This window comes from Eschrichtius robustus, chromosome 3 (assembly GCF_028021215.1).
Source record: "Eschrichtius robustus isolate mEscRob2 chromosome 3, mEscRob2.pri, whole genome shotgun sequence".
Taxonomy (NCBI): Eukaryota; Metazoa; Chordata; class Mammalia; order Artiodactyla; family Eschrichtiidae; genus Eschrichtius; species Eschrichtius robustus.
This window is the reverse complement of record NC_090826.1, coordinates 55,220,830-55,248,729: the sequence shown is the minus strand read 5'-3', so window position 1 is coordinate 55,248,729 and position 27,900 is coordinate 55,220,830. Positions and strand designations below refer to the sequence as shown.

At 41.7% G+C, this 27,900-nt stretch overlaps 1 protein-coding gene and 1 pseudogene across 5 annotated transcripts in view; both read right to left on the bottom strand.

Moving 5' to 3' along the window:
- The window catches only part of ROR1 (receptor tyrosine kinase like orphan receptor 1), a 401,514-nt gene that overhangs the window by 66,010 nt on the left and 307,604 nt on the right, over positions 1-27,900 (bottom strand). The window lies entirely within an intron of this gene.
- On the bottom strand, positions 13,316-15,152 carry LOC137761093 (kelch-like protein 7 pseudogene; annotated as a pseudogene).

Genomic DNA, 27,900 nt, shown 5'->3' with positions numbered 1-27,900 from the left:
AGTCAACTGGATTAGCACTAAAGTAATTTTCCTTGTGTAAACCCAATTTTAGGGTAATGCATGAGCTAAATTTGGAGCAGGGGGCCAAGACACAGATTTCCCGTGCTGTAGAGCTCTTGCAGATCTCAGCAGATAACGAAGCTATTATCCATCCCGGCGGAGATGGAAGCATCCTCAAATCCTGTCAGATGGCAGCACTGACAAAAATTACAACCAAATGTATTTTTACACCGATTTGCTTTCTTAAGTCTGGCTCTTAAAAGCAAAACATTCTCTTATAGGAGGAGTTTAGTAAGAACACAAGAATGCCGCTGTGAAGGAAATCTCCTGGGAAGGCCAGGGACTAACAACAGAGGATTTCTGATAGAAGAAAGAGACAAGAATTTGGAACAAGTTTCTGAATGGCATCATTGTCCTTTCTTTTCTTTCTCCCTGCTCCCCCCGAGTCTCCACCTCGAGTTTCCTAACACTCATTTTGTGGAAAAGGATTTGGATCAGAGACTCAGATACTACCTGGGCTTATAAACATATGGTGTGAAAGTATATATATTTTTAATGGTGTCAAGTTAAAGGTCTTTATCCCACTTCTCCTAACATATTCCCTTAATCCTTATCTACTCTTGGCCCCTCCAGTGCTACCCTGTATTCTGCTTTCAAGATACATAAGCCTTCTGAGGAGCTTGTGAGAGTGTTAAACTTCCTTGCCTTCATTTCTCATCTGGTAAAATAAGGGAGACCAGAGCTTAACCCTTGCAAGGAGATGAAGGAATATGTAGCCAATGAGTACCATATGAGTTTCCATTAAGATATCCTTGAACTATATTGAGTACTAACCTAGAAATTATTAAAACAAAAACAACCCTCATTAGTTATTATTTTTTTCATGCAGGAATCAAGTAGAATAAAGAGAATGGGATTCAGAAGACCTGAGTTCTAATCCCAGCTGTGATACTAGCTGTCTGTCCTTGGGGTGGTTTGAAATGAGACAAATTTGGATTCAAATCCCAGCTCTATACCTGATAGGCTGTGTGACCTTGGGAAAGTCACTTACTGTCTCTGACCTTCAGTTTCCTCAGTGTCAAATGCAGGAAGTAGTACTTGCCTCTAGTAGTCTCTCTTCCCACATTACCATGTATTTACGCACACAAAATCTGACAATATGGATAAGAGAAGGATGGTTGGATTTTAGAACAGGCATAGGAGGAAAGTGAGCTGCCTTCATGATTTTGGACATTAGAAGGATTTACCCACTGATTCTAATTCCACTTACTCAGTCATTCATTCATTCCACAAATACTTAGTTAAGTGTTTGTGGGTGCCTGTTGTATATATGGAGAATACTTAGCCTCAGAAGACAGTCAGACAGTCCCATATGGAGGGCATAAAGACAGGGAACCTGGGGAGTACAGAGGAGGGCATGTGACCTTGGACTGGGGGCTGTAGGGAAGGCTCCCCAGAGGAAGTGATGTGTAAACAGAGCTGCAGGGAAAGAGCAGGAGTGAGAAAGTTCCACATGGAAAGAACAGCATATGCAAACACTGTTCAGCAGGAAAGAACTAGAGTAGTTCAGGATTAGTGTAGAGAGAGATTAGGGTTGGGGATTAGGGCAGAAGAGGCTAGAGTGGCGGAGAAGGACAGAACAGATTAGGAATGGCTTTCTAAATCAAGGAAAGGAGTCTGTACTTCATCCTGAGGGCAAGAGAAAAACACAGGAAGATTTTAAATACGATAATTTTGCAGCTGAGAGTCACTTTAAGGTCTAGAGCTCATGGCAACTGGCTTGGTCTCTCCTCTTAACCCAACGGCAACCCATAGAATGCAGGTCTGTAATGATTATGATTCAATCTTATGATCCAATAACATGAGGGAAATAGGTGTCTTAGTACAGTATGCCTCAGACCTACAAGTGATAAGTAAGTGCTTACAATAATTACTTTCAGTGTAAAGTGTAAAATTGAACAAATCCTTCTGAGCCTTTGGCCCTGCCCAGCTCAAGGGCACTAATGATTTGCTAACTGCAGCCCATATTCTAAATGCCATTCAGAGATATTATTTAGTGGTAGCAGATGGAAACATGTTTCAAGTATGTACATGTGAGAGATCTGTTGGGTTATCTCTGGTCTGAGTTACATCTAATCAAAGGCCAGAGTAAGACCCTTGGATGTCAGAAGCCCAAAAAAGACAACGTATTCCTTGCCCATCCCACCCCACTATAGAATGAATGAATGAATGAGTAAATGAAAGGGAAGGAGGAATAAAGGAAGGAAGGAAGGAAGGGAGGAAGGAAGGAAGGGAGGGAGGGAGGGAGGGAGAAATGCCAGCAAGTTCCACAAAGGTCTACTTTCTCCCATGATGATCACTGCAATGTTTTAAAAATATCACATTCTTTCCCAATGATTATCTTTAATGCTCCTGTACCGCTATTTCCCTAAGGAAGTACTTTGTCTATTGGGAAATCTGGGACCAGCTTCAGAGATTCTGGATGGGAAGAAGTTTCCCTCTTTAGAAATTACTTTCATTCGGTACCACACATCCCCAAAGCTTAAACAGTTGGTCTCTTCTTGGGTGTAGTGAAGTTCTAGTGACCTTTGTACGCCTGGGGTCTACTACAGTGCTTGGCACACAGGGGGTGTTGCAAACTATTGGTTGTCAACTGAATGGAATATTCTAGTTTATTATATTTTCTAGTAGGAAGTGAAAGTTATATTGAACCCTTTAGGTTGAATTTTTTCTAAAATGTTTAAGTCTACTTTCTACTTGACTGTGACCTCCTTGAGGACAGGAAATAATGTCTTTTCATCAATGTTGGGACCCTTCCCGAACCTCTTCTTCCCACTGGGCTGTAGTACAATGCATGGCATAAAGTGAAGAATGAAATTTGTTGCTCTATCAATGGGCTTTTCTTCTTGCTTTGGTAATAGGGTCATTGAATATAACAGAATCATCTTTGCTAGCTGTGGATCTTATACAACCTATGATTGTGTTTCTGCATGGGAAGTAAGAACCAGATGTCAGTGCCAATATCAGATCTATCAATGGTGCACCATATAACCCTGAATAAAGAACTTAACCTCTTAGTGATAGCACTTTACTATTTTAAGTGGAGATAATGTCTGCTTTGCCTATCTTACAGGGGTCTTCTATAGCTCAAAGGAGGTCTTGTGTGTGAAAGTACAGTTATAAGCACTGTGTACAAAATCATTAATGTAGGGAATGGAGCTTAGGACTTGAGTCAAAAAGATGTATAGCGCCACTGCTCAGAGTGTGTGATGATGAGCCTGGAGAAGTCACTTATCTTCTCTGAACCTCATTTTCTTCATATATAATTCCAGGTACAGCAGCCTGTTCGGACTCTGAGTACCAAAAGAAATAGGAAATGTGCAAGTGCTGTGTAGACCGTAATAAAGGCTGTTTTCACATCAATGTTGTTCATTGGAGCCGACCTACAAAGTGTAGGAGTTTAGGCTGCCCCTGTTCTGATAAAAGTCAGAACAATCCTTGGTGCAGTGCTACTAAAACCGGGGTGTCCATAAGATTCACCTAAGAGGGTATGCGAAAGATGCAGATTGCCAGAAGCCACCCCCAGAGGTCTGATTCAAAAGGGATCCAGGAATGTACACTTTTAACAAACTGCATGTGGACTGCCCACCAGACCTTGAGAAACATTAGGGAGGAAGGTGCCACCCTCCCAAACAGCGTTAAGGAAGAGAGGGACCCTGAGGTTCCTCTAAAGCAGGGGTTTATCTCAGAACTATCTGTGGAGTTTCATCCACAGTCCTGTATCCTGGCCTCAGCCTTAGAGTCTGATTCAATAGGTCTGGAGTGGGTCCCAGATTCCTGAGGTCCTTTAAAAAATTCATTTCCCCTAGTTCTTCTAGAGATTTGGATTTAGTACGACTCCTAAACATTATTTTTAACAGTTCCCCCAAGGGATACTCATGATTCTGTAATGGTGACCCGTATAACAGAAGCTTATTGAAACTAGCTGCCAAACAACTTCCTCCCATCCTTCTCTGTGCATAAACCCTGGGACACAGGACATCCCTGGGAGACTTCTTCTCTCTGATTCTTTCCTTCAAAACTGTCATTAGTGATCAGTATCACTAATATCACTAATATTCACTTTTTTATTTTAAAATGTTATATTGGGGTGTGTGTGTGTGTGTGTGTGTGTGTGTGTGTGTGTGTGTGGTGGGTACAGTGGAGGCTCACACAACATAACTTGCCCAGGGTACAGGAGCCCCATAGCAATTCCCATTGCCAGCTTCTGCCCACGTCGCTTACCTCTTTATCTTAGAAGCAGAGAGCTGCAAACATGGGGTTATTTGAAAGTTCTGGTTATTTGAGATTTTGCTAGCCTGCAGTGACTTCATGTTTTATGACTTAGAACTAAAAAGTGGTTAAAAAAGAAAAACAGATGGCAAAAATGTGATGCTCAAATCAAACCCCCAATTTATACAACTGTATAATACAATGAAACGTCATTTATTTGCCATTAAAATGATTATGATTTAGCACAGGGCCAAACTTTGGCCACTGATGCTGAATATTTATGGCTGGCTCCCTCAGGACACAGAGGGGGCTACAGAAATATGCTCTTTCTCTACCCTACCTCCACTTGATGAATGATTATTTTACTTAGTAATATAGTGAGTGAGACCAAATTTGAAAATACGCCAGAGGTGAGGCCCAGTACAATTACATTTATAAATAAGGGTTATTGTAATCAGCTCTAAGTGGAGGGCTTAAAATAGAAATCTAAAAAGAGAATTGATGAAGAGAAATGTGTACAAATCAAGAACAGCATTTAATTTGCTGGCACTTTAAAATGTGTTTTGAAAATGTATTAACAAAGCCAGATTTTGTTTTAAAAAGGCCCCTAGTTTCCCTATTTAAAGTTGGGAAAACACAAAAGTGAAATGTAATAGGCACCTTGCAAAGATCATCTCAGTGATAAAACTAGAAGAGGAATTGGTTATGATTGCTCCGTGGAGAGGCTCTGGCACCCACAACGGCTTTCTAATCACCTAAACTAGTTATCATTACCCCTAATGATTCTCACATCTGTGTAATCCTTGACAGAGGGCTTTGTGGTTAAGAGAGCCTGGGCCTTACAACTAGACATCCCAAGTTCAAATGCTGGCTGTGCTACTGACTCACGGTGTGTGCTTGAGGAAACTACATAACCTCTCTGTGCTTCAGCTCTACTTGTAAAGGTTATTCTAAAAATTAAATGAGATAATACATGTAAAGCACTTAATATAATATCTAGTACATACATGCATGCAATAAATGGCTCCTCTATTATTATTCTCACATCATTTCAACGACCGCATGAGAAAAGTGTCATTGTCCCTGTTTCAAATGAGAAAACTGAAGTTCATTAGGCAGCATGATTTGTCACCTGCCTGCTCCACCTCCGTGGCACGGGGGAGGCTCTGGGAAGATGGACTGATGGAGGGCAAAGCCTTCCAGACTTTTGGCACACGCACAAAGGCGAGAGGCAGAACAAAAATGGCACATTTAGGAAACAGAAGAAAACAGAGTGGAACAAAGGACCACAACTGTGCACCAAGAACTGATTATCTGTGAGGGAATAAGACATATGGAGCTATGCTGCCTAGTACAGCACTGGGCACAAGATCTGTGATTTTTCTTTTCTGACTTATCAGCATCCTCCTTGCAAAGTCCCAACACACGTGGCTTTAAGTGAAAATAATAACCATAATAAATTAAAACCTACCTTCAGGAGGGCAGCCGGCTATAGTAGAGATGACTGACCACAGGATCCAGGTGGAGATGAACCCTGACTCCTGCATTTACTAGTTTTAGGATCTTGAGCAAGTTATATCACCCCTCTGAGCCTCCGTTTCTTCATCTAGGTTAATAATTCAAAGGATGTCGTAAGGAATGTTAGAAGGATTATATGAGATAACATAGATAACTAGTCCAGGATTTCTCAATGTCAGTGCTATTGATATTCTGGGCTGGATAATTCTTTGCTGTCGGGGGCTGCCCTGTGCATTGTAAGATGTTAAGTGGCCTCCCTGGCCTCTGCCCACTGGATGCCTGCAGTACCCCTCCAGGTGTGATAACCAAAAATATCTCTAGACATTGACAAATGTCCCCTGGGAGGGCAAAAATTGCCCCTGGTTGAGAACCACCGGCCTAGTCCAGTGCCTGGCATATAATAGGTGCTCAATAAATGTTAATTCTTTCCCTCCTTTTGGATAAAGCCTCATATTTTTTTGGTGAGATGAGACCCAACTAATTTGGAATCTGTGTTCATTTAAATAATGGCAGAACTGAAGCCCATAGTTTCAGTAACATGAAAAAAGTTAGCAGTGTCCATAATAATCCAGAGGACACTGAATTTACTCATGAAAACATACTGTTTATAAACACTCATGGGAAAGCCATTTACATTCAATTTCTGTATTAAATACAAAAAATTCTTAAACATTTATCCAAAAAACCCACATCTACTGCCAACAATTTTCAAGCAAATTTAAACTGATAACTATACTTAACTGAAATGAGAATACTTTTTAAAACAACTTGTTTTCTGACTGTCCTCTAATGCAGATTAATCTTCCCTTTTAATAAGCAGGTTAATGAGGTTTTGTTTCACTCACATACCTAAAGTCAAGGATATTTTATAACTATTACATTGAGGTTTTCTAAGTTCTTACTGACTTTTAAAGCAGGGAATTCTTTTGCATAGCTAACCTAACATCTTCCTGCTGCCTCTTTAGCCTGTTTTCCATTGTTCAAGCTTCAGTGGAACATGAGACCAGCTGTTTATCAGAAGAGATTCATTCCTTTATACCTGGAGATTCTAAGTAACTTCAGGCCTGGCCTGGGACTTCCCCGTCCGGACCAGTGTTTCTCAACAGGGGCCAAGTTTGCACCCCGGGGGACATCTGGCTATGTCTGGAGATTTTTTTGGTTTTCGTTGCAACTGGGGGCTAAGGGGCTACTGGCATCTAGTGGACAGAGGCCAGAGTCACTGCTAAACATCCTACAATGTCCAGGGCAGCCACCCACAACAAAGAACTATCCAGCCCCAAATGCCAGTAGTGTCGAGGCTGAGAAATCCCATTCTATACCACAGCTCTGAGATGATTTTAGCAGATGAACAATGAATAAACTGGTAAAAAAAAAAAAAAAAGAAACAAAGTCAATCAAATCCTGATTGTCTGGCTTTGAGATACATGTTGCCTTCTTCAGGGAGCCTTTTCTAATCTGATATTTGGAAGCCCCTCTCTGGAAACCATGGGCCTGTGTACATCCCCCATCATAGCACTTAGCGCAATGCTGGCTGATCGTGGACATGTAATAAAAGACAGCTGCATAAATGCACAGCTATGGGATCCAACAATGGGTCCTTGAGTTCTTGGGGCTCTCAGAGTCCACCTGACGTCCCCTCTGGACACATCTAATGTAAGCTCTGAGAGCCTCTGAGGGGCTGCTCTTGGTAACATGAAGGGGCAGAGGCTGTGAAGGAGCTGGGTTTGCTTGTGTCACTCTTCCCTTGTCTACACCAGGAGTTGGAATTTATTTTCCTTCTCTGCCTCACACTGACAGGAATATAGATTTGGTTTCATTTAACATTTCACTTAATCGTCTGAAATGTACAAACTGAACAAACAGATCTGATTCCACACTTTCCACACTCCTTCGTGCGGTGCTGCTAAGTAGAGTTGTTAAAACAAACAGGAGGAATGTGGGAGTCAGGGCTCTGCTACTTGACGTCTCGTTAGCCATTTATGCCTCAGCTTCCCGTTCTCCCCCCAACTTCTCCCCAGCCCCACTCTGCGCTTCTCGAGGGCACTGTCTTCTTCTCCTCATTGCCTGAACATCGGAGGTGCTACAGTTATTGATGGGCTCCAGCTTTTCACGTCTGACCGATAACTATGCAGCATATAGAAGTTTCCCACAGGTTGATAAAAAGATGACAGTTGATCTTCAAGTTGTATTCAATCAACTTCTAAGATTCTTTGCTACTTCTTGATTAGGCCAAGCACACTTCTGGTCAAGAAGCCTTTACACTGGCTGTCCCCTTTGTCTGGAATACTCTTCTTTCAGATAGGCTAGTGGCTCACTCCTTCATTCAGGCATTTGCCCAAATGTCACCTTATTAGAAAGGCCTTCGCTAGCCAACCTAAGTAAGGTAGCAGCCCTCGACCACATCACTTGATTTCCTCTACTCTGCTTTCTATTTCTTCTTAAGCAGTCATCCCTTCCTCGCATCGTTGGCTCCCCCGTCAAGAATGTAAGCAAGCTCCATAAGAGAAAGAGCAGAATCTCTGCCTATTTCTTCCGCTGTTTTATCCTTAGTTCTTAGAGCAGTCGCTGGCTCATACAGCTGCTCAGTGAATATCTGTGGAGTATGGGAAAGTCTCCTGGCCAGTCTTGGTCAGGAACTTGTACCATGACCACTTCCACCTTTCCCCCACTCCACCAGCATGTGAAGGGTTATTTAGTGCATTAGTTAAACCCTCATCGCTAAATCAATTCCACACATTCCAGCTGGTTATTATTTAGTGTTTATCAAAACAGCTTAACTAAGGGCTCCTGAAGACTCCTTAGGAAGGAGACAGGCTCATGGTGAGCAGGGACTCCCTATCCCCTGTCCCTCCCCACCCGCCATGGCACTGACACCCTCTCCACACCCTCAGGCACAGAGTCCCTTGAAGTCCTGGTTTTAAGGTCTTTATCATACTCTGGGCATAACTTAAAACTCTTTCCTACTTTACTTTTCATAAAGTTCAGCTGAACTGTTTTTCTCAGACCCACCATAGAAGGTAAAAATAAAGGAGACTTTCTACCCATAAAACTGTAAAACACTCTCATGGTTTCATCTGTGACCCCAAACCTTTCTTTTTTTCAACCCCCTTTTATTTTTGTAAAAGAATGCACTATGTGCAGGCATCTGGCTTGTAAAAATAAATACAGCGACTGGTTTTCCCAAATAACTTGGCCTAATCACTGAGCGCCCCTGAAAAGACTTGTCTCTTGAGGTGTGGCAATCTTATGAAGCGATCTATTCCACGGTCCAGGCACAGAGAGGGCACCTACCTAGGTTGAATTACAGGCCCCAGGGTGTCTGGATTTTGACTCTGGGCTAACTCTGGACTCCACAGAATTAGATGTTTTCTTGTGGAGGGTGGATCACTAGTGTTCATGATACCCTTAAAACAGATTTGTTTTGACTCGGATATGTGTAGCCTTGATCACTGGAGGGCATGCACCAGCAGGGGTTTTGATATTTGTCCAGCTTTATTTTACAACTGGACTTAAAAATAGAATGGATGTTTGGAGTATTTATTTATTAAAATTAAGTGATGCTGATATGAAATCACTGGAAAGCAGCTATCTCTAAATCAAGGTATCGATGTTAGTATTTTGGGACATCACTGATAGACATTTTAAAAAATCACTTTTAATTATTTTTAAAAATCAAAAGATTCAATTGAATTCAATTTAGTTCAAGATACAGTTATTAAGTATCTACTGTGGTAACATTTTAAAACTTTTTTCAGAAATCTTTTTCCAATTTTTAAAATATTTGGTTCAGTAAACACCTAATTTATTTGCAACAATAAACCCACAAACTTCTTTTAGCAAAAATGAGCCTGTGTTGCTTGAAATTCTAATTATCTTAATTGTTTAATTCAGGGAAAAAATATTAGCCTATATGCAAACTTTAAAACATTGGGTCAGGCAACTAATTTGTTTTTATCATTATTTCTCGATTTACGATCCACTAGAAAATATAAACACTTTATTTCTGCTTTTACAGTTTCCGGTTAGAATGCAAATGCTCCAGAGCAGAATGTTCCTTCAGTGGCCTCTGATGAGTTTAAATGCTCAAATGAGTTTCCCCATCCTTCTCATGCTACAATAACAATTGTAATGGCAACTGGCATTGAGCACTTAGTAGCCATGAACCTTTACAGAGAGCTTCCTAAGGGCCAAGCACTGTGTGTCACAGTAAACCAATGCCCTGGAAGGACCACTGGGGTTTAAGGCAGATCTAACACACAAATGTGTGGGGCTTTGGCAAGACTCTTGACCACACTGAGATTTAGTTTCTTCATCCTTGTGATGGATGTAAAAGACTCTGCCTGCCTCATGGAGTTACAGCTTAGTGCTGGAGGTATACTCTGATATTCAGGATCATAGGTCCACTCCTCAGCAAACTCATCGCATAATTCCAGAAGTGTATAAGTCTCCTGTGAGCATAAACTATGCCTCACTTCCTGATGTATCCATAGCACTGGGGCCCCACCCATAAACATTTCTTGAGTAAGTGGATCATATATGTGAAAGTGCTTTAGGAACGGTAAAACAGGCAAGATTCCATTATTATTAGTTATAACGTTAATTCCCTTCCGCAACTTATTTCACCCAGAGCCCTAATATTTATTTCTCATGGTTCTCAAGGAAATGATTTACTTACGACTAAGAGAAAACTATTCTAGGCTGATGAAATCCTGAAGTCAAACGGGGTCTGCTTTAGCTCTGTAACAACCTTACCAAACTAATTCTGCCCCACATACAGCTGGGATGAAAGAATCAGGCACATAGCACACTTGTGAACAGAGATCCCCTCTGGTGGGACCCTGCAGGAGGGGTGCTGAAGAATCATGGAACCTGAGATCGCATCGTCAAAAACATGGAGGGGCGATCGCTGGGAAGAAACCTGAACAAGTTACAGAGAGTGATGATAAAGCCAGGCCTGCACTAATAAAGTGTTTTCACTTCCAGCTGCGCTGTTTTTGTTTAGCCTGGAGTCCCAGTTTGTCCCACGGCTCAGCACACCTGAGAATACTGGCCTGAGGAGGAATGGTAGAGGTGAGCCAGCGGCATTGCTGTGAGAGACCTCGAGCTAAGAGAAGGGTCAGGAACAGCACTTTTCTATTTACCCCTGAGAGAGGGGAGACGTTGAGCTGCTTGAATTGCACAACCTGACCCCTTCTCCCACCATTTCAGAGGGGGTTTGGGGAATGAGCTTGCAGGGTGGCCGCCTCTGCACGGAAGCACAGCACATCTAAAAACCTAAATGCTTGTGATAAGAGTCTTTCTCCCTGACCACACTGTGTGAACTTCTCACCCACCGTGCACACCTTTGGGTCCAGTCAATTGGCAGCTTTCACTCAATTTCAACACTGCCTTGGGGCCTCCCCCAATTACCTGGAACAAATCTGCAAGGGCTGAAGTTTTCCTAGAGCCAGAGAAATATTGCTTTGTGATCAGCACGTGACTTGGGCTGAGAGTTAAATATAAGAAACAGTGAGGCAGATGTTAAGCCTTGTAGATGAGTAGCAACTGTGTATAGATTGAATGAGAATGCCCTCTCTTTCCAAAAATGTGTCCATCAAGTAGCAATTACTATGCAGCCTTCACACCTCAAATGCTTCAAACTGTCCACCATGGCTCAAGAGGTTCTGGAGCTTGAAGGAGCCAAGAGATGGATTCAGAGTACCACTTGTCACTGAATAAGGACACAGGTAATGAGTTTGGGAATCTGGCTTCTTCTAGTACTGATTCTGCCTTAACCAGCTGCAGAAATGTTGGCAATTCACTTTGATTCTCTCTCTCTCTTTTTTTTCTTGGTAAAATCAGAATAATCGGGGACTTCCCTGGTGGCGCAGTGGTTAAGAATCCGCCTGCCAATGCAGGGGACACGGGTTCAATCCCTGGTCCAGTGAGATCCCACATGCCGCGGAGCAACTAAGCCCGCACGCCACAACTACTGAGCTTGCGCTCTAGAGCCCGTGAGCCACAACTACTGAGCCTGCGTGCCATAACTACTGAAGCCTGCGCACCTAGAGCCCTTGCTTCACAACAAGAGAAGCCACCTCAGTGAGAAGCCTGCGCACCGCAACGAAGAGTAGCCCCCGCTCACCGCAACTAGAGAGAAAAAAAATAGCCCCCGGGCAGCAACGAAGACCCAACGCTGCCAAAAATAAAGGGGAAGAAAAAGAGAATAATCGTACCCAGAGCAGAATAACTTTGTTGTAGGCAAGGCATTGTTTTGAGGCTTAAAAAAGAAAAAAGATGTGTTTGGAAAATGCACAAATACAATCCTACCTGTGGTAGACAGAATAATGCCCTCCTCTCCCCCAGCCCCGCCTTGCCAAACATACATATCCTAATCCCCAGAACTTTTTTTTTTTTTTTGAAGTTTAAAAATATTTAATATTACCAGGTAAAAACATGGATGGTGACAGCTTTACATGGCTCACTCCATACATTTCATAATGTAAAAGGGCAAAACATTACTAGGAAAGAAATGAATAGGTGGGTTTGTAAAAGATTTACTGACCACATATAAGCAATTAATACAAGATGACAAATATTTAACTCAACTAAAAAACTTTTAGAGACAACTGAGTCAAATATCAATGATGTGCTCTGCTAAGGAAGAGAAGTCATGTACCTTTCTAATCTGTAAGAAGTTCAAAATGTATAACTATCAGTGCTGTTCTAGTGACCTAGAAATTTGCTATAAGTAGCTTTCTTTTGCTAGGTAATAATTCTTACAATGATTGGCTTTTATTTAACAGAGTGAGCACTGAAGAGGCATAATCCTTTTTTAACCCCTGGGAAAAAAAGTGATATAAATTAGTGATGGGTGCTAGGCTTGACATTTTGTGTTAAAAAGATGGAATGATTTAACTGGATAGAACATATTTCATGAGGAGTTGGGTACATTTTTAACTCTCAAAATGTGTTTATGAAGTTTTGTGAGATATAAGTGTATGCTTTGACTCACTCTGGCTTGTTTTTAAAATGCAATACATTTGGCACTAAATGGAACAAATGAAGACAAGCAAAACTACGTGAGACTAAGCTGCTCCATCAGAACCGCCTATCTTTGACTTACAATCCATACTATTTCTTAGTTCTTGACTGAACAGAAACAAACAGACCTAACTACATAGCACTTCTATGATGTATGAAAACAGAATCTAGAGCTAAGGTGAGGTTGCTTCTATGGTGAGTCAGTCCCCCATTCTGCCATAATCATAGTTACAAATGTGAAATTCATTTAAGAATTCACACTTTCAAAAAAAAAGAATTCATACTTTCACCAAGTGCTTATAACTTTACAAGTTTTCTTGCTAGATACGTTCTTGGTTATGTGGCCAGCTGAAATACGGTCTTTGAATTAAGTAAGAAATCCCATATAAAAGAAAATCTATTTTATAGGAATCTTACTTTACTTGAAACTTCCTTGAAAAAAACAAAACACCAAACTAAAACTTTGTAACCAAACTCTTGGAACAAAGCACTGGTGGCCATAGTTTTGAATCTCCAGTGAGTCTTGAAGTTCACTCATTTTTCATGTTTCAAGGCTTTCTTCATTTGCTCCACAAGTATCAACAACACAAATTAAACAACTTGTTACTGGAAAAGCTCGGACTTTGCAGTTGGCGATCCATTTGTCTGTTTCAGTGTTATATTCAAGGATGTGTCCTAATCGACCCACACCTTGAAAACCAGCCAAGACATAAACTACAGAGCCGACTGCCGCACACTTCACAGTTACACCCTTCCATGGCATTGGTGAGACCATCTTCCATTCGTTTAATTTAATATCGTAATATTCCACATTGTCCAGACCACCTAAGCCATTCTGACCACCCACAGCAAATATCTTGTCTTTTACAAAGACCAGTCCATGATTCTTCCTGGCTTCGATCATTGGACACAGCTCAGTCCATGTTTCTGCGGCAGGATCATAGACTTCACAGGAATTCAGTACTCGCCCAGAAACATTGTTCCCTAAACTTCCACCACAAACATAGATCAGGCCGTTGGCTTCCACCATCCCATGGCTGCAGCGCTGAGTCAGCATGCTGGGCTTTGTGTGCCAGCTTTCAGTTCTTGTGTCATAGCACTCAAATAAATACAGAGCCGAGTTTCCAACTTCGGAACCTCCAGATGTATAAATTTTGCCTTCTGCAGCGCAGGCAGCAAGGCTGTCTCGAGGTGTTGGAGGGCCCAGTTTGGAATACCAGCTATCTTTAACGACATTATAGCAGTCCATTCGTTTTATGGGGAAAAGCTGAGAGCCACCCAAAATGTAAACTACATTGTCCCAAAACACGCATGCTGCGTCTCTTCGTTTTTCAAAGGGGCAGCGGATGTCTGTCCAGCTATAATCCTTTGGGTTAAAATATCTACAAGACTGTGGTTGGGAGCCTCCAAATAGTGCTATGCGGTAGTCATGTTTCTTTCTTCTGGGCCTTGTGCCTTCTACCAGTTCTTCTCGATCCTCTGGAGACAGGAGATGATACCTCATTCCACTTATCACCATCTTAAGGCATTCAGGATTGTCTTGAATAAGTGGTTCAGCTTGTACTGTTTTACTTAAGAAATTCTTTGATATAAGAGGAAACCTGACTTTAGCAAGGATGTCAACCATAAATGGCTGGCGGTTAGGTTCATCATATTTCAACCACCTGACTGCAGCATCATAAACCTGATCCTCTGCCCTCACAGTCAGAGTGTCCTGGTTGAGGAGATGTGTAACTCGCTTGACATCAAGTTGTAGAAATTCATCAGTTTTATAAACTTCAGTAAAATGCTGATGAATAAAGTCATCTGCGGTTGCTTTCAATTCAGGACAGTCTAGACACTCTGCTAGCACACTTATACCAAGACAATTTGAAGCATCAACTTGTTCTTTCAAAAAATCAACACACATTTTCTTCACAGGTTCAATCTGGTACTGGTTTGCTGCATCTAACAAAGACTGAACATTGTTGCTATTCACAGAAATTCTAGCGGTATAAGCGAATTCCACAAGTTGTTCAATAATGTCAGGTTCAGCATCTTTGAGTTCCACTTCAAAGGACTTTGATTCAAGCATGTTAGTTGTGAACATTAAGTTAAAAAAATGACTCGCTGCAGCAAGGACAACACGATGAGCAGGTATCTTTCTTTCCTGGACCATAAGGATCACATCACACAATGTTTTCTGTTTCCGCATGTTATTCATGACGCCCATGAAGCCCGCCAACAGTTTAGCTTCCTCTCGAGCAGCAAGTTTCTTCTCGGTCTTCTTCTTGCTGCTCTTCTCCACCCCGGAGGCTGCCATCCTCCGTCACCGCGGTTCACGCCCGGGGCTCGCCGAGCCGGGCGAGGGGTTGCACGCTCCCGGCACGCCGGGGCTTCTGTTTACCAAACACCGAGGCCGGGACCGCGGCTGCAGCGCCCTGCCTCCCGAACCGCGCGGCGCGGCCACTGCGGTAGGACAAGGCCCGGCAGCTAACCTCAGAAGCACGCGGGGAGGCGACGTCTGCCCCAGAACTTTTGAATACATTACGTTACATGGCAAGGGGAAACTAAGGTTGCAGATGGAATTAAGATCAGTAATCAACTGACCTTAAAGAGATTATCCTGGATTATCTGGGTGGGTCCAATGTAATCAGAAGCATCCTTTAAATGTGTAAGAAGGAGGCAGAAAAGTCAGTGTCAGGGTAATGCTGTGTAAGAAAGATTCTACTGCCTATTGCTGGGTTTGGAGATACAAGGGACCAGGAGCCAAGGAAGGCAGGCAGCCTCTAAAAGCTGGAAAAGGCAAAGAAATGCATTCTCCCTTAGAGCCTCTAGAAGGAACCTTGATTTTAGCCCAATGAGACTTACTTCAGACTTCTGACCTCCAGAACTGCAAGGTAATACATTTGTGTTGTTCTAAGCCAGCAAGTCTGTGGTCATTTGTCATAGCAGCAATTAGGAAAGTAAGTGAGCAAATTAGAAAGTGGATCATTGTTGACATTGACATCATCATCATTATCATCATCAAGGCTTTATTTCAAGTATGAGCCTGGGAACGAGATTTCTAGCAATATATAATTTTGGTAAAATTCTCAGAAACGAAACCAGATGGCTATCTCATGAGGCGGTTGCAGAAGGATTTTATCTTTAGGAATGCTATCATATTGTTTCTATGCAAACACTGATAGCATTTTTCACATTATTTATTTATTTTACAAACCCTTTGTTGCCAATACAAAAGTACACTTCAGAGTGAATTGATTTCAGCATATTATTCTTTTTTTTTTAAAATTTTATTTGTTTATTTATGGCTGTGTTGGGTCTTCGTTTCTGTGCGAGGGCTTTCTCTAGTTGTGGCAAGCGGGGGCCACTCTTCATCGCGGTGCGCGGGCCTCTCACTATCGCTGCCTCTCTTGTCGCGGAGCACAGGCTCCAGACGCGCAGGCTCAGTAGTTGTGGCTCACGGGCCTAGTTGCTCCGTGGCATACGGGATCTTCCCAGACCAGGGCTCGAACCTGTGTCCCCTGCATTGGCAGGCAGATTCTCAACCACTGCGCCACCAGGGAAGCCCCTAGCATATTATTCTTTAAGAAGCTTATCTGGAATATCTTTGTTAACATAGCTAAAAGATCTAAGCCTTAAATTTAGCTCCGAGAATTATAAGCTGTAAAATTTATAGCATATCACTTCACTTCTTTGGCCCTGGTCTCTCTTCTGGTAAAATACTTGATGAGTGAACTAGATACTCTTTCTTAGATCTCTTCCAGGTTTAAAAATGCTGAGTCTAATTTCTATTTTATATAATGTGAGACCAAGACCTAATAGAAGTAAGTTTTGTGCCTGAATTCTAATAATGCAGACTTTGGGGGGGAATAAGCTTTTAAAATTGAAGTACAATATACATACAGAAATCTACACAAATCATAAATATAGAGCCTAGTGAATTTTCACAAGGTGAATACACCCACATAACTACCATCTAAGTAAGATGTAGAACTTTACAGAACCCAGAAACTTCCCCTACGTCTCTCTTGGTCACTTCCCACAAAAGTAACCATTGTTCTGACTTCTATCACCTTATGTTAGTTTTTCATCTTTTTGAACTTTAGAGCAACTTAATTATATAATTTCTACTTCTTTGCACTCGACTTTCTTTCAACATGTCTGTGGGATTCATCCATGTTGTTGCCTGTAGCTATAACTCATTATTTCTTGCTGCTATGCAGTAATTTTCTTTTTGCTGCTATCCAATATGCTATGACTATATCATACCATAATTTATTTATCTATTCTATTGTTCATGGAAATTTGGGCTATTTCCATTTGGACACTCTAATAACTTAGATTTTGCTTCTCAAGTTAATCTGTTTGTAAAATAGAAAGCATTTTATTCTACTTTTAATTTATTTTGAACATACATATTTTCCATATTCTGTCCAGCAGAGAGACCTCTAAGAGACAAAGTCAAAAGGGCCAGAGCAAGATCAACTTTCTCTGGATATTGCACCTTATCTGTCTGAAAAGGGATTTTACAGACTCACTTGTTTCTCTGTAGACAAAGAGGAATGAAACAGCTGATTGCTGAGGCCTCTAATAATGCCAGTACTGGAAGGTCTGTATGTATGATAAGCACGACTGCAATAGGAAGGTAGTCTGAACCCACCTGAAGAATTTTCAGACCCCTGGATTTGATAGTCAATAGGACTGTTTTGTTTTGTGTAATAGAAACCACAGCTTCAGAAAGGAATGACAGACTGCATTACATGGTGAGAAGGGTGTCTCACTGAACTGAAGGACAGAAATAGAACCAAGATATAAGCCACCACAGGATGTCTTTCCATTTCTCTCTCTGTTTTTCTTTCCAACGTTCAATACACATGGCAAGTAAGCCTCTTGATTTTCCATGCTGACTCTCTCTTGGTCCTCGTTCCTAGCTTGGCCCACTCAAGACCTGACTTGAATCAAACGTTAAAATTATGGCTTCTGGAAGTCCCAATTTCTGGATGGTGTGAGTTCGAGGAATGACAGGGAATGGTTCCTAGAGAAGGGGTGTTGTTGGCTAAGGTTTGGGAAAACAGCCTCCAAGGTGCTTACAATAGACACACGAACTTTGGAGAGGGGCAGCCGACAGTAGTTATTTAAGAAGAGCTACGGGGACTTCCCTGGAGGCCCAGTGGTTGGGACCTTCGCCTTCCAATGCAGGGGTTGTGGGTTGGATCCCTGGTTGGGGAGCTAAGGTCCCACATGCCTCGAGGGCAAAAAGCCAAAACAAAAAACAGAAGCAATACTGTAACAAATTCAATAAAAACTTTAAAAATGGTCCACATCAAAAAAAAAAAAAAAAAAAGAAGAGCTACAAAGTAGCTCATGAAATTGAGTCGGGCTTTATTACCTAAATTTGCCATATTAAGAAAGGGCTTTATTCCGGCCAAGCCCTAGTCTGCATTCTTTATCCTGTGGTGTAGGAGAAAGAGCAGCTTTTGAAATCAGATAGGACGAGCTTCAATCCAAGTTCACCACTTCTGGCTGAGTTTCATTGGATAAGTTACTTAACCTCTCTTTGTCCATGTCCCCCATCGGTAAAATGGGAATAATAATAATGCCCACCTCATAAAGTTACTCTGAGAATTAAAGACAGATGTATAAGTATCAAACACGCTGCCTGGTCCATAAATCTTTTTCCCTACTCTTTTCCAGTGTTAAAGGGGAGGTGGCATATAGTAAAGTCGAGGCAGTGGTAGGAATTCGGGTGGGGAGATTGAACTAGAATCAGAAGCCTTGTAATCTGACCCTGGCATCTATAGCTGTGGAGTCTTAGGCAAGTCACTACAACTCACTGGGTCTCATTTTCTTGACAAATGAAAAAGGGGTTTAGGACAGGGCTGTATCAGTGAAGTTATAACTGCTTCTAGAAGTCGGAGGGCTCCCCATAAGTGCTTAGGTGTTGCTGAGTGTGGGAGAGGTCAAATAGCAAGGGAAGTGCAGTTTGGTAGAACTCCCCTACTTCCATCCCCTTCTTTTATCTGTTTTATAAATTGAGGTTTTGCATCAGATTTGTTTAGGGGGGGAAAAGTGAGCTGCTTAAAAAATTTAAAAGCATCTTGAAAAACACCAGATGACATGCCCTCTGGAGTCTTTCCTGTTCGAAAACATAGAGGCTCTGCTAAATGCCTTCCATGGTTGGAGCCCAGCTACCTCCAGAGCCAGAAGCAGCCTGGACATTTTCAGCAACCCATTAAGGTGTCTGTCTTGGGACAGCAGGAAAAACAAACCCTACAAAGGGCCATGGCTGAAATAGAGAGAGACTCATCCAACTTGTCCAGAAAACAAACCAAACACCCACTCTCAAAACGCATTATTAATATAGTAAAGGAAATGTCAGCAGGACCATAAAGATGTCTCTTTCAAAGTGGATGAACAACCTGGGCTCTGCTTTGATGATGGCTTGTGACTTCCCAGCTAACAGAGGACAGCTCAAGAGTGCAAAGCCGTCCTACGTGGTCATTCTTACCTAAACAGTTGGCCTCGTGTGGCAACTGTGAAAACACACATGTCTTTCACAAACCCACCATTGACAGACGTGTCTACATAGAAGGTATTCCACAGGGGATAATGGATCTAGCTTGTGCATTTTGTGCTGTATTGAGCCAGGTAAGAAGCAGGATGAAAAGGAGATTATTCTTGTGATAAGAAATTCATTCTTAGAGCAACAATCACAGGAGGAAAAGTCTCCATTCTTTCTGTAAATGAAGACCATAAGCAGATAATTTATATATTGAAATCAGATATTAATCTACGGCAGTAGTTTTCAAACTCTTTTGGAATAGATTTTCTAGCAGAAGCTCAAAAATGTGATGGAGTTGAAAACAGTTTAACAAGAACGTTTATTCTGATTGAAGTAGAGATGAGGGGTAGGGAGGGATAAGCCTGCCTGTTCTATACAACCTTCTGCTTCTCTATGCCAGTATCCCTCTTGAGTCAGATCCCAAGGCACCTCCGTGAATACCTGAGGGCTCCCGGGAACAGTTTGAAAATCACTCACTAGTCCTACCTTCCCTATTTATAGATGACAAAACTAGGCACAGAGAGGCCAAGTGACTTGCTCAGAATTCAGGGCATGATGAAAGGGAAGACCAGGGCTAAATCCAGGCCTCTTGATATCCAGCCCAGTGTTCTTGCCATTATATAACATGGAGTCATTCTAACAAGGTGTCTGAAACCATCTGCAGTTCACTTCGTAGGAGTCACACAGTCAGATACAAACTGTTTAAATTCTCAATGATGTTTTTTTTCTTCGCTTGTCTAAAGGATACTTGGCAGGAAAGACGGGAGAGAGGAAAGGAGGGAGGTAGGGAAAGAGGAAGGGAGGGAGGGAAGAGAGAATTAAATTTCAACATTAAAAGCACGGGCAACTACCCCACCCTTCCTAGAGTCCCAATCAAAACTATGGATAAGGGGAGAAAATATGATATCAAAATGATTCTTTGCTTACTAAATTCAATGACTTCAATGACCCTTGAAGGAACTAAATGGTCCAAGGCCCCATCCCTCCATTGTCTCATCCATCCAACTCATAGACTCTTTACAGAGATATCACTTGTGGCTGGGATATGGGGAGTGAATGACCCCAGACTTCAAGAAACTCAGTTTTGAGGAGAAAAGGCATGGCTTGATGCTAAATCTTATGATGGGAATAGGATGGGGAAAAGAAAGAGACGGAGAGGAAGGGAGAGAGCGGCAGGGGAAGAGAGAAGAGGAGAGGCAAGAATATTATGGTGGTCAGTGGTTGGGGATGAGAAGGAAGAATCCCAGGTAGGCATTACATGTGGGAGGATGGAGCTTAAAAGAGAGTATTTCCAGGGTCCCACAGGCCCAGAATGGGACGTGTGCCCTGGACTACCAAAGATCAGACTGGCAACCAGCAGGCTGAGAGGACGCTCTTCTGGATCCCAGGACACAAAGGGATCCAAGTTTGTCATTTTCTTTTCCTCCTAGCGACCTCATCTATAAAATGTGATTACAAATATGCTGAAATTTAATACATTAAAAGGAGTTTATTGATCTCCTCACAGTCTATAATGCTGGTATTATGGTCTCTGGTCAGCTGTCAAGGTGTGCTAATGCAAAATGTGAAAGAAACATGCTTCCGGGTTTGTTTGGTGGCAGGGCCCAATCTGTATTTCATACTCTAGTCAGACCTTTCACAAACTTATACCACTATGCTAATGTGTGCCTGTCTGGGGTGTGGAGGAAGCACCCCCCAGTTCATCCTTGATAACTTTTGAAGCATTCATGAGTCAGAAGCAACCCTGCATACATGGGAGTGAACTGCATGTTTCAATAGGTTTAGTGTTAAGACATGGGCTTCAGACTCAGACAGACTGGTATTCAAATCCTAGCTGCCTTTAACCATCTAGAGGATCTCTGGACAAGTATTTAACTTTTCTATGTCCCAGTGGGGATGAGAACAAATGTATCAAACTAATAGGGTTGCTTTGAAAATTACTTGAATTAATACATAAAATGGCCATTATTACAACAGGCCCATATAAGTGTGAGAAATTCATGTTAGAGCCCCTGGATAGAACTAAGCTATGCAATCAGAAAAAGGATGTTCAGCAGGGAAAAAAGGGAACTTTAATGATATTGGTGAGCTAAATAGCATGACTTCTCCCACTCCCTCACCTTTTTCTAGGCCTGGGAGTAAGATTTCACGTTGATTTTCACTGAGGAAAACCACCCAACTGTTTGCTTCTCACCAGGACAACATACTTTTTCCTTCCTCCTCTGTGTAGTCAAGTGCAAACAAACTCCAGATTCTAGTCTGTAACAATCGCCATACGGGGTAGGAACTGATTTCCTCTTGGAAAACAATTCTAGAACATCGAGCTTTTGGGTCATTTCCTTGCACTCTGATGACATCATATCCCAACTTGTTTATTTATTCATCTTTAATTATTGCTCTATGTACATTCAACAACAATTGGAGGTACTTATGTACTGACTAAACAGAGCATCAGAGAGTCTTTACTAAGGCAGCCTAGGGTGCATGAGATATCTGACATAATTAATGTTTCAATGAATCGACTAAAGTTTATCCAAATGTGACTTCTGAGATCCTCTGCTCTTTTGAATAGATACTTATGAACATGGTTCTGTTTCTCCCCAAAGGCCTGTAACGTGACCCACCATGGGTGTTCCTTGAATGAGCCATGAGACATACCTAAACGTGGGATAAATGCAATTGATCTGGATGTGGAGAATACAACGGGCACTTTCTCTTCAATGTGCAGAAGAGTTGTTACATTTCCCTTATTCCACTGTGAATATCAAATATTTTCCTGCCTCCAAAAACTATAAGTTGTGGCCAGATTTTCACATATTTTTTTCTCATTTATGAAAAGTATAGCTATAGACATAGAAATGTACCCCACTCATTGTTAACATTTTCAAAGAAGAAAAATGAGTTTGACGTGTACATTCCAGCCTGTTTATTCTCTGGTTAATATCCCTCAACAGAGCCTGTCCATACTCATACTTCTTAACCTACTGGTTTGATTATTTAGTTATTATTATCAAGGCCAGCTAAAATGGTAAGCACTAACTTGGGAAATAAAACAGTGTACCAAAGGTGAAATGTATCATAATTTTGAGTACAATAATTTCTTTTCACTTTTGGAGTAATCCTCCTGAAAAATACCAATAACAGTATTTAGTCACAATGGAAATATATTTTAAAACATAGTAAAAAATGTTCTTGAAAACCTGTATCCAGAACAAATGAGATCTGTCATTTTTAAGCTCTGTTCTCTCAGTTCTACAGAAAACATTGTAGAGATTGGTTCTGTTGACAAGATATATATTCTGCAGCCTGTATTTCTCCTCAAAGGTTTCAAACTAGCCCTTAATGTCTTAGAGTGTACTGTCTTTTGCATATGCATTCTCCTTATTTCATTTAACGTAAGGCTTGCCTGAATGCTTTTCCCAATTATCAGGTTACTAAAGATCATATTTCTCTGGGGCTGATCTTTCTCGTCATTTGTATCTCTCAGGACTCTTGGTTGAAAATGACAGAATCCCACCCTGATCTACTTTAAGCAATAAAAGAATATTTACTGGCTCACTGGCCAATGTCTAGGAAGAGCAGGGGTGGAGCTGGCTCAGGAAAGACTGGATCCAAGGTATCAGATACTCCTATCTGTCTCTCATCTCAACTTTCTGGTTTTATAGCCACAGGCAAAGCCAGATTTATACTGCAGTAACACATCTAGAAACACAAGAGAGCTTTTTTGTCCGCTCCATATTAGAAAAATTTTGTGGAAGCATGAGGATTGGCCTGGCTTGTGTCATCTGCCCATCCTTGGACCAGCCTCTGTGGTCTGAGTGTGAAGCACTCTGGTGGGCATGCCCATAAGACTCATATAGTTAGTGAGAAGGGACATATTTCCTCCAAATTAAGAGGAGCTATTTTGGACATACAAAACAATACATGCCCATGATCCTTTCATGCGAGGGTATAATACTAATAGATCACTCCTTTTTGGATCATTCCTTATATTATCTTATGCTCAATAATATTGAGAAGCAATAATTACCGTCATGTTCTTTTAAGGAGACTGAATTGAATTGTGTCTACATGAAAAAGACTGTGGATTTTAAGTTGGGCGCACAATTTTCAATCACTATCTCAAAACCACAACTAGCAAAAATGCAGCTTGGCAAGGTATCACTCTTCCAGCAAGCCCCAGTGAAAACAGTAGCCTTTCATTAAATAAACACAGCATTCACAGGAGACCCAGTCTCCTAGCCTGCGGATCTCTGACTGTCCTCACCAATGGAATCATTATCCACATGCAGAAACCAAACAAAACCTAGTTACACATGTAACTCATTTGTTATCCAAATCTTCACATTCAGCAATTATCAGTTACTTGTTGACAGACTGATTGATAAAAGTTCCAAAAGGATTAGCATTCATTTCTTTCAGGTTGTTTTGTTTTGTTTTTATTTTAATAAACTCTGTCATGCAGCAGGGCTCTCCTCACTACATTTTTGTGTCTTTACGTCCAGATCCTGGAAACTGCAGGCAGTTTCAGGGAGCCCTGCTTTACATCATTACTGCTTATCACAAAACAATAACAAATACACTTCTGTGTAGATCAGAGAATGTAAATGAACATTAAGCCCACATTACTTCAGGTGGAAACTATGCCATCAAAACTGAAAAGAAAAGGTCAGCCTTCACGTAGTGTCCAGGATCCCCGTAGTATTAGCACAACGATTGGGGTCTGAACGACCATAGTACATTAGCAGTTGGCATCCATTCGGAGAAAAGACGATGGGACAAAGCCACGGCATGAGCCAACTGCTATGAAACAGAACCCAGCTGGAGCCACCAGGGATCCCAGCTCTGCTTCTTATTGATAGTGAAATCTTGAGCAAGTTTCTTAGCCTTCATAAGCCACAATTTCCTCAGTTGAAAATGGTACTTATAGTTGGATCGTCCCTGCATTAATATGACAGTGTAAGTGTGACATTTAGCAAAGTGCTCAATCACCGAAGTGGCAATAGTTAAGCCCTAAATAAAGCCCTAAATGATATTAAGATCAGAGTAATAAGCATTTTCTGCAGCAGAGAACAAGCCACATGCCCTTTATCTAATGGTCTGTACAGGATGGAGTGTGAAAAAGAGAAGCGTTAGATAATAGCCCTGCCCTCAGAGGGTTTATTGTCTAGCTGGGGAGGGAGCCAAAGGGAATACACACACATGAAATGACAACAGAACAATACTCAACAGCAAAAAATATAAAATTACAGATGCTGACTGTGCATATGAAAGTAGTTTAGAACAGAGGGTGAGACTTGAAAGCTGGGATAATGGCTTCTAAAATATAGACACTGCAATGGCACAGATGCCGTCAGTTTTGTCCATTGTTCTATCCATAGCACCTAGACCAGTGCCTGGCTCTTAGTGGGTGGTCAATAAATATCTATCTAGTGAACAGATGAATGAATTGTTTAAACAATTAGTGGGAACGCTCTGGACTTGGAATACGAAGACCTGGTTGGGATCCCTGCTCAATAGCTCTGTATTACTGGAGAACTTCCTTAACCTGTCTGCACCTCAGTTGCCTTATCTGTAAAATGGCTATCTAATCCCCACCCACTACGTGGGTTTGTCATACAAATAAATAACACACTTTCTGTGAAAGGCACTGATCCACAGCGGGCACTTGACAAACGGCAGTAAAAATGCAGTTGCAAGGAGGAACTGGAACCTTAAGGATGGGGCACAAATTCGGATAAGTAGAAAGAAAGCAATTTTAATGCTGCATTTACCCCTATGTCCCTTAACTCGGGCTCCAAAACCAGTAAGGGTGTCCACAGAATAACAGGATGGAAGACTGTTTTTCTTTCCCTCCATGGTAACCAACAGCACATGCTTCCTTGCTGTTAACAAGATCAATAAACTTGGCACATTCAGAAATCGACAATTAACCCCTTTTACAACAACACTTAAAGTCACAGCCCTCTCTATTTTATATGGCTAAGCAGGCTGCTGAGCACGTGGTTTTTATTACTGCCCTCCCCACCTTAAAAAGAAAAAAAACGACTACTAATAATTTAACACCTTATAGAACCTGTCCCTCTCTTAATGATTTTGCAGGGAAGCCCTGTGCACTGCAGCTGTCTTTGCAAGGGCCACCTTCACGTCCATGCTGCTTGGGGGAACTATATTATCTTTGGTCCGGCTTACCTTTCTAAATGTTTTATGGTTTACAGCTGTGGTGAAAAGCATTCTGGGGTCAGCAGAGATTTATTCTCCTTTTTAATGTTTTTACTAGGCTGAATAAACTCATTCTCGAGGAATGAAACCTCTGGCCATGTTGGGAACATGGAAACCTGGGCTCCACTCCGTAATGGCAGCTCTTTTGTGACTGACACTTGCTTGTAACAACGGGTGCCATTGTCAGCTTTGAATGGGACTGCGGTCAGGAGCCCTCAGTGGGTTCCAGAGCACCCACCGCATGAGCGTCTGTGTCACAACCCTGCCTGAAATCGCCTTCCTTTTTGCAGGATCCCATTAACACCTGTAGGAAAACGCTGCGCTTTAAGGGCTCTGGAGAGTCTGGAAGGTTGAGAATGCATAACTGATACTATTTCTTTGGCGATTTTATATCCAGCATGTGCTCATTTAAATATTTTTGCCAAATGAACCTAGATAAAGTGAGTCTTTTCCCCAAATTCAAATGAACCCTTAATTTTTATGAGGTTTGTAAAACTTCAGCAAAACAATTTCTTTAAAAGGAAAAAGAAAGTATTTCCTTAAGCTTGCTCATTCCGTTGATTTTGGCTAAGACTGTTCACAGAATTACTCGTATGCTCTGAGAAAGATTATTCATATAGTGATTTGGAGCTGGGTGGAATCAGAAAGTATTATAAATCTCTTCACATGACATTCCTGCAAACTTTGCCAGGCTGGGACTAAAATAGGCTTGGAAGCCAACAGGCAGCACCTGCACAGCCCACTACAAGGCAAACGCTGGCCTATCATTTGACCTTCTCAAGGTGTCTCCAACTTTGGCTTCAAAGTCAGACGAATAAAGAGCTTTGTCTTGTTGCAGGGCTTTGGGGGTAATTAGCAAGCATAAGTCATCCTTGCAGACATACCAGTTGGCAGCTTTGGAGAAACTGACATGCCTGGCTCATTGCTTTGTTTTGCATTGCTTTTCTCTTCATAAGGACAGTGTAAAGGCCTCTCCATGAACTGGCTCTTGGAGCCACATCTGGCTCATACTAATGAGAGTTGCTGTGGATGCTGCCACTCAGATGATTTCAGGCTACTGTTCTGGGCTCTGCTCTGCTCTAAATGTAGAGTCATGTTCCTAAGATATCACAGGTTTGCAGATATTATGTTATTGAAACAATTATTTCAATAGAAAAAATAGTTGGGAGTTAGGCACTTTCACACTTAACAACAGTGATTTTTTTTCCTTGTAGGAATGTCAATAATAAAGGTTTCCTTTATAGCCCAAGGAGTTGAGGGACCAGGATAAAGCTATAAAGCCTAAACACCATGCAAATCCAGACTGATGATATAGAGCTTTTGCTCAGGAGACCAACATTTCTTCTTTGATCATACTAGGTCTCACATAGAGCATGGTGATTCTCAGTCATTCTCATCATCTTTATCATCCATTGTTATGAAGAATAAAGTACAATGCCGCCCAAACAAAGCAGATGGGTATCTACGCGCTAGTTCTTTTTCTACACATGTCGATAATTACAATAGTAGATCTCATAGTGTGAGTCTCTTTCCCTGAACACTCAAGTTATATCTGAGCTGGGAACACTCAAACTCTAAGAGAAATGTCATTACTTCTCTGTCCTTTCTTGCCAATTAGAGCCACAGTCCTTTGGTCCAGTACTTTTACAGAGACCGAACTTCATGCATCTAAGGCAAGAATTTCCCTTGGGAATTCCCTGGCGGTCCAGGGGTTAGGACTCTGTGCTTTCACTGCCAAGGGCACAGGTTCGATCCCTGGTCAGGGAGTTAAGATTCTACAAGCTGTGTGGGGTGGCCAAAAAACAAGAATTTTCTTCACCCCATCACATTTCTCGAGGGATAACTTAGTGAGAGTGCACATTAGCTGTTCCTGACTTTTTCCGCCTTGAAATAGTTTCCCCAACCCATTCCCTTAATTTCAGAGGCTTTCCTGGTCATTTCAGTTATTGGAAGACATAGTGAGTATGACGTTCCTCATTCTTACCCATTATTCTCATCCAGCTCTCTGTCATTCCAGCCATGTTCTTTCTTCTCTCCAAGTTCCAGAGAAGAAGTTTCTCTCTCCCTGTTGACATCTAACCCCTCTACCTGTCCTGGGTAGCTTTTCTCTTCCCATTACCTCCAGGATTTTAACCCCACAATGGTTGTTTTTGTTCCTCAGTGTCTTCAAAGACCTCTTCCAGAAATGGTCAGATCTTCCTAAAGACACACACAGTCTTACTTCTCCTGAGCCCAATTTTCCTCCTTTCACTCACAAACATTTTAAATGTGAGGTGTACTGTCATTACCTCCAGTAACTTCTCACTGTGTTTCTTTCT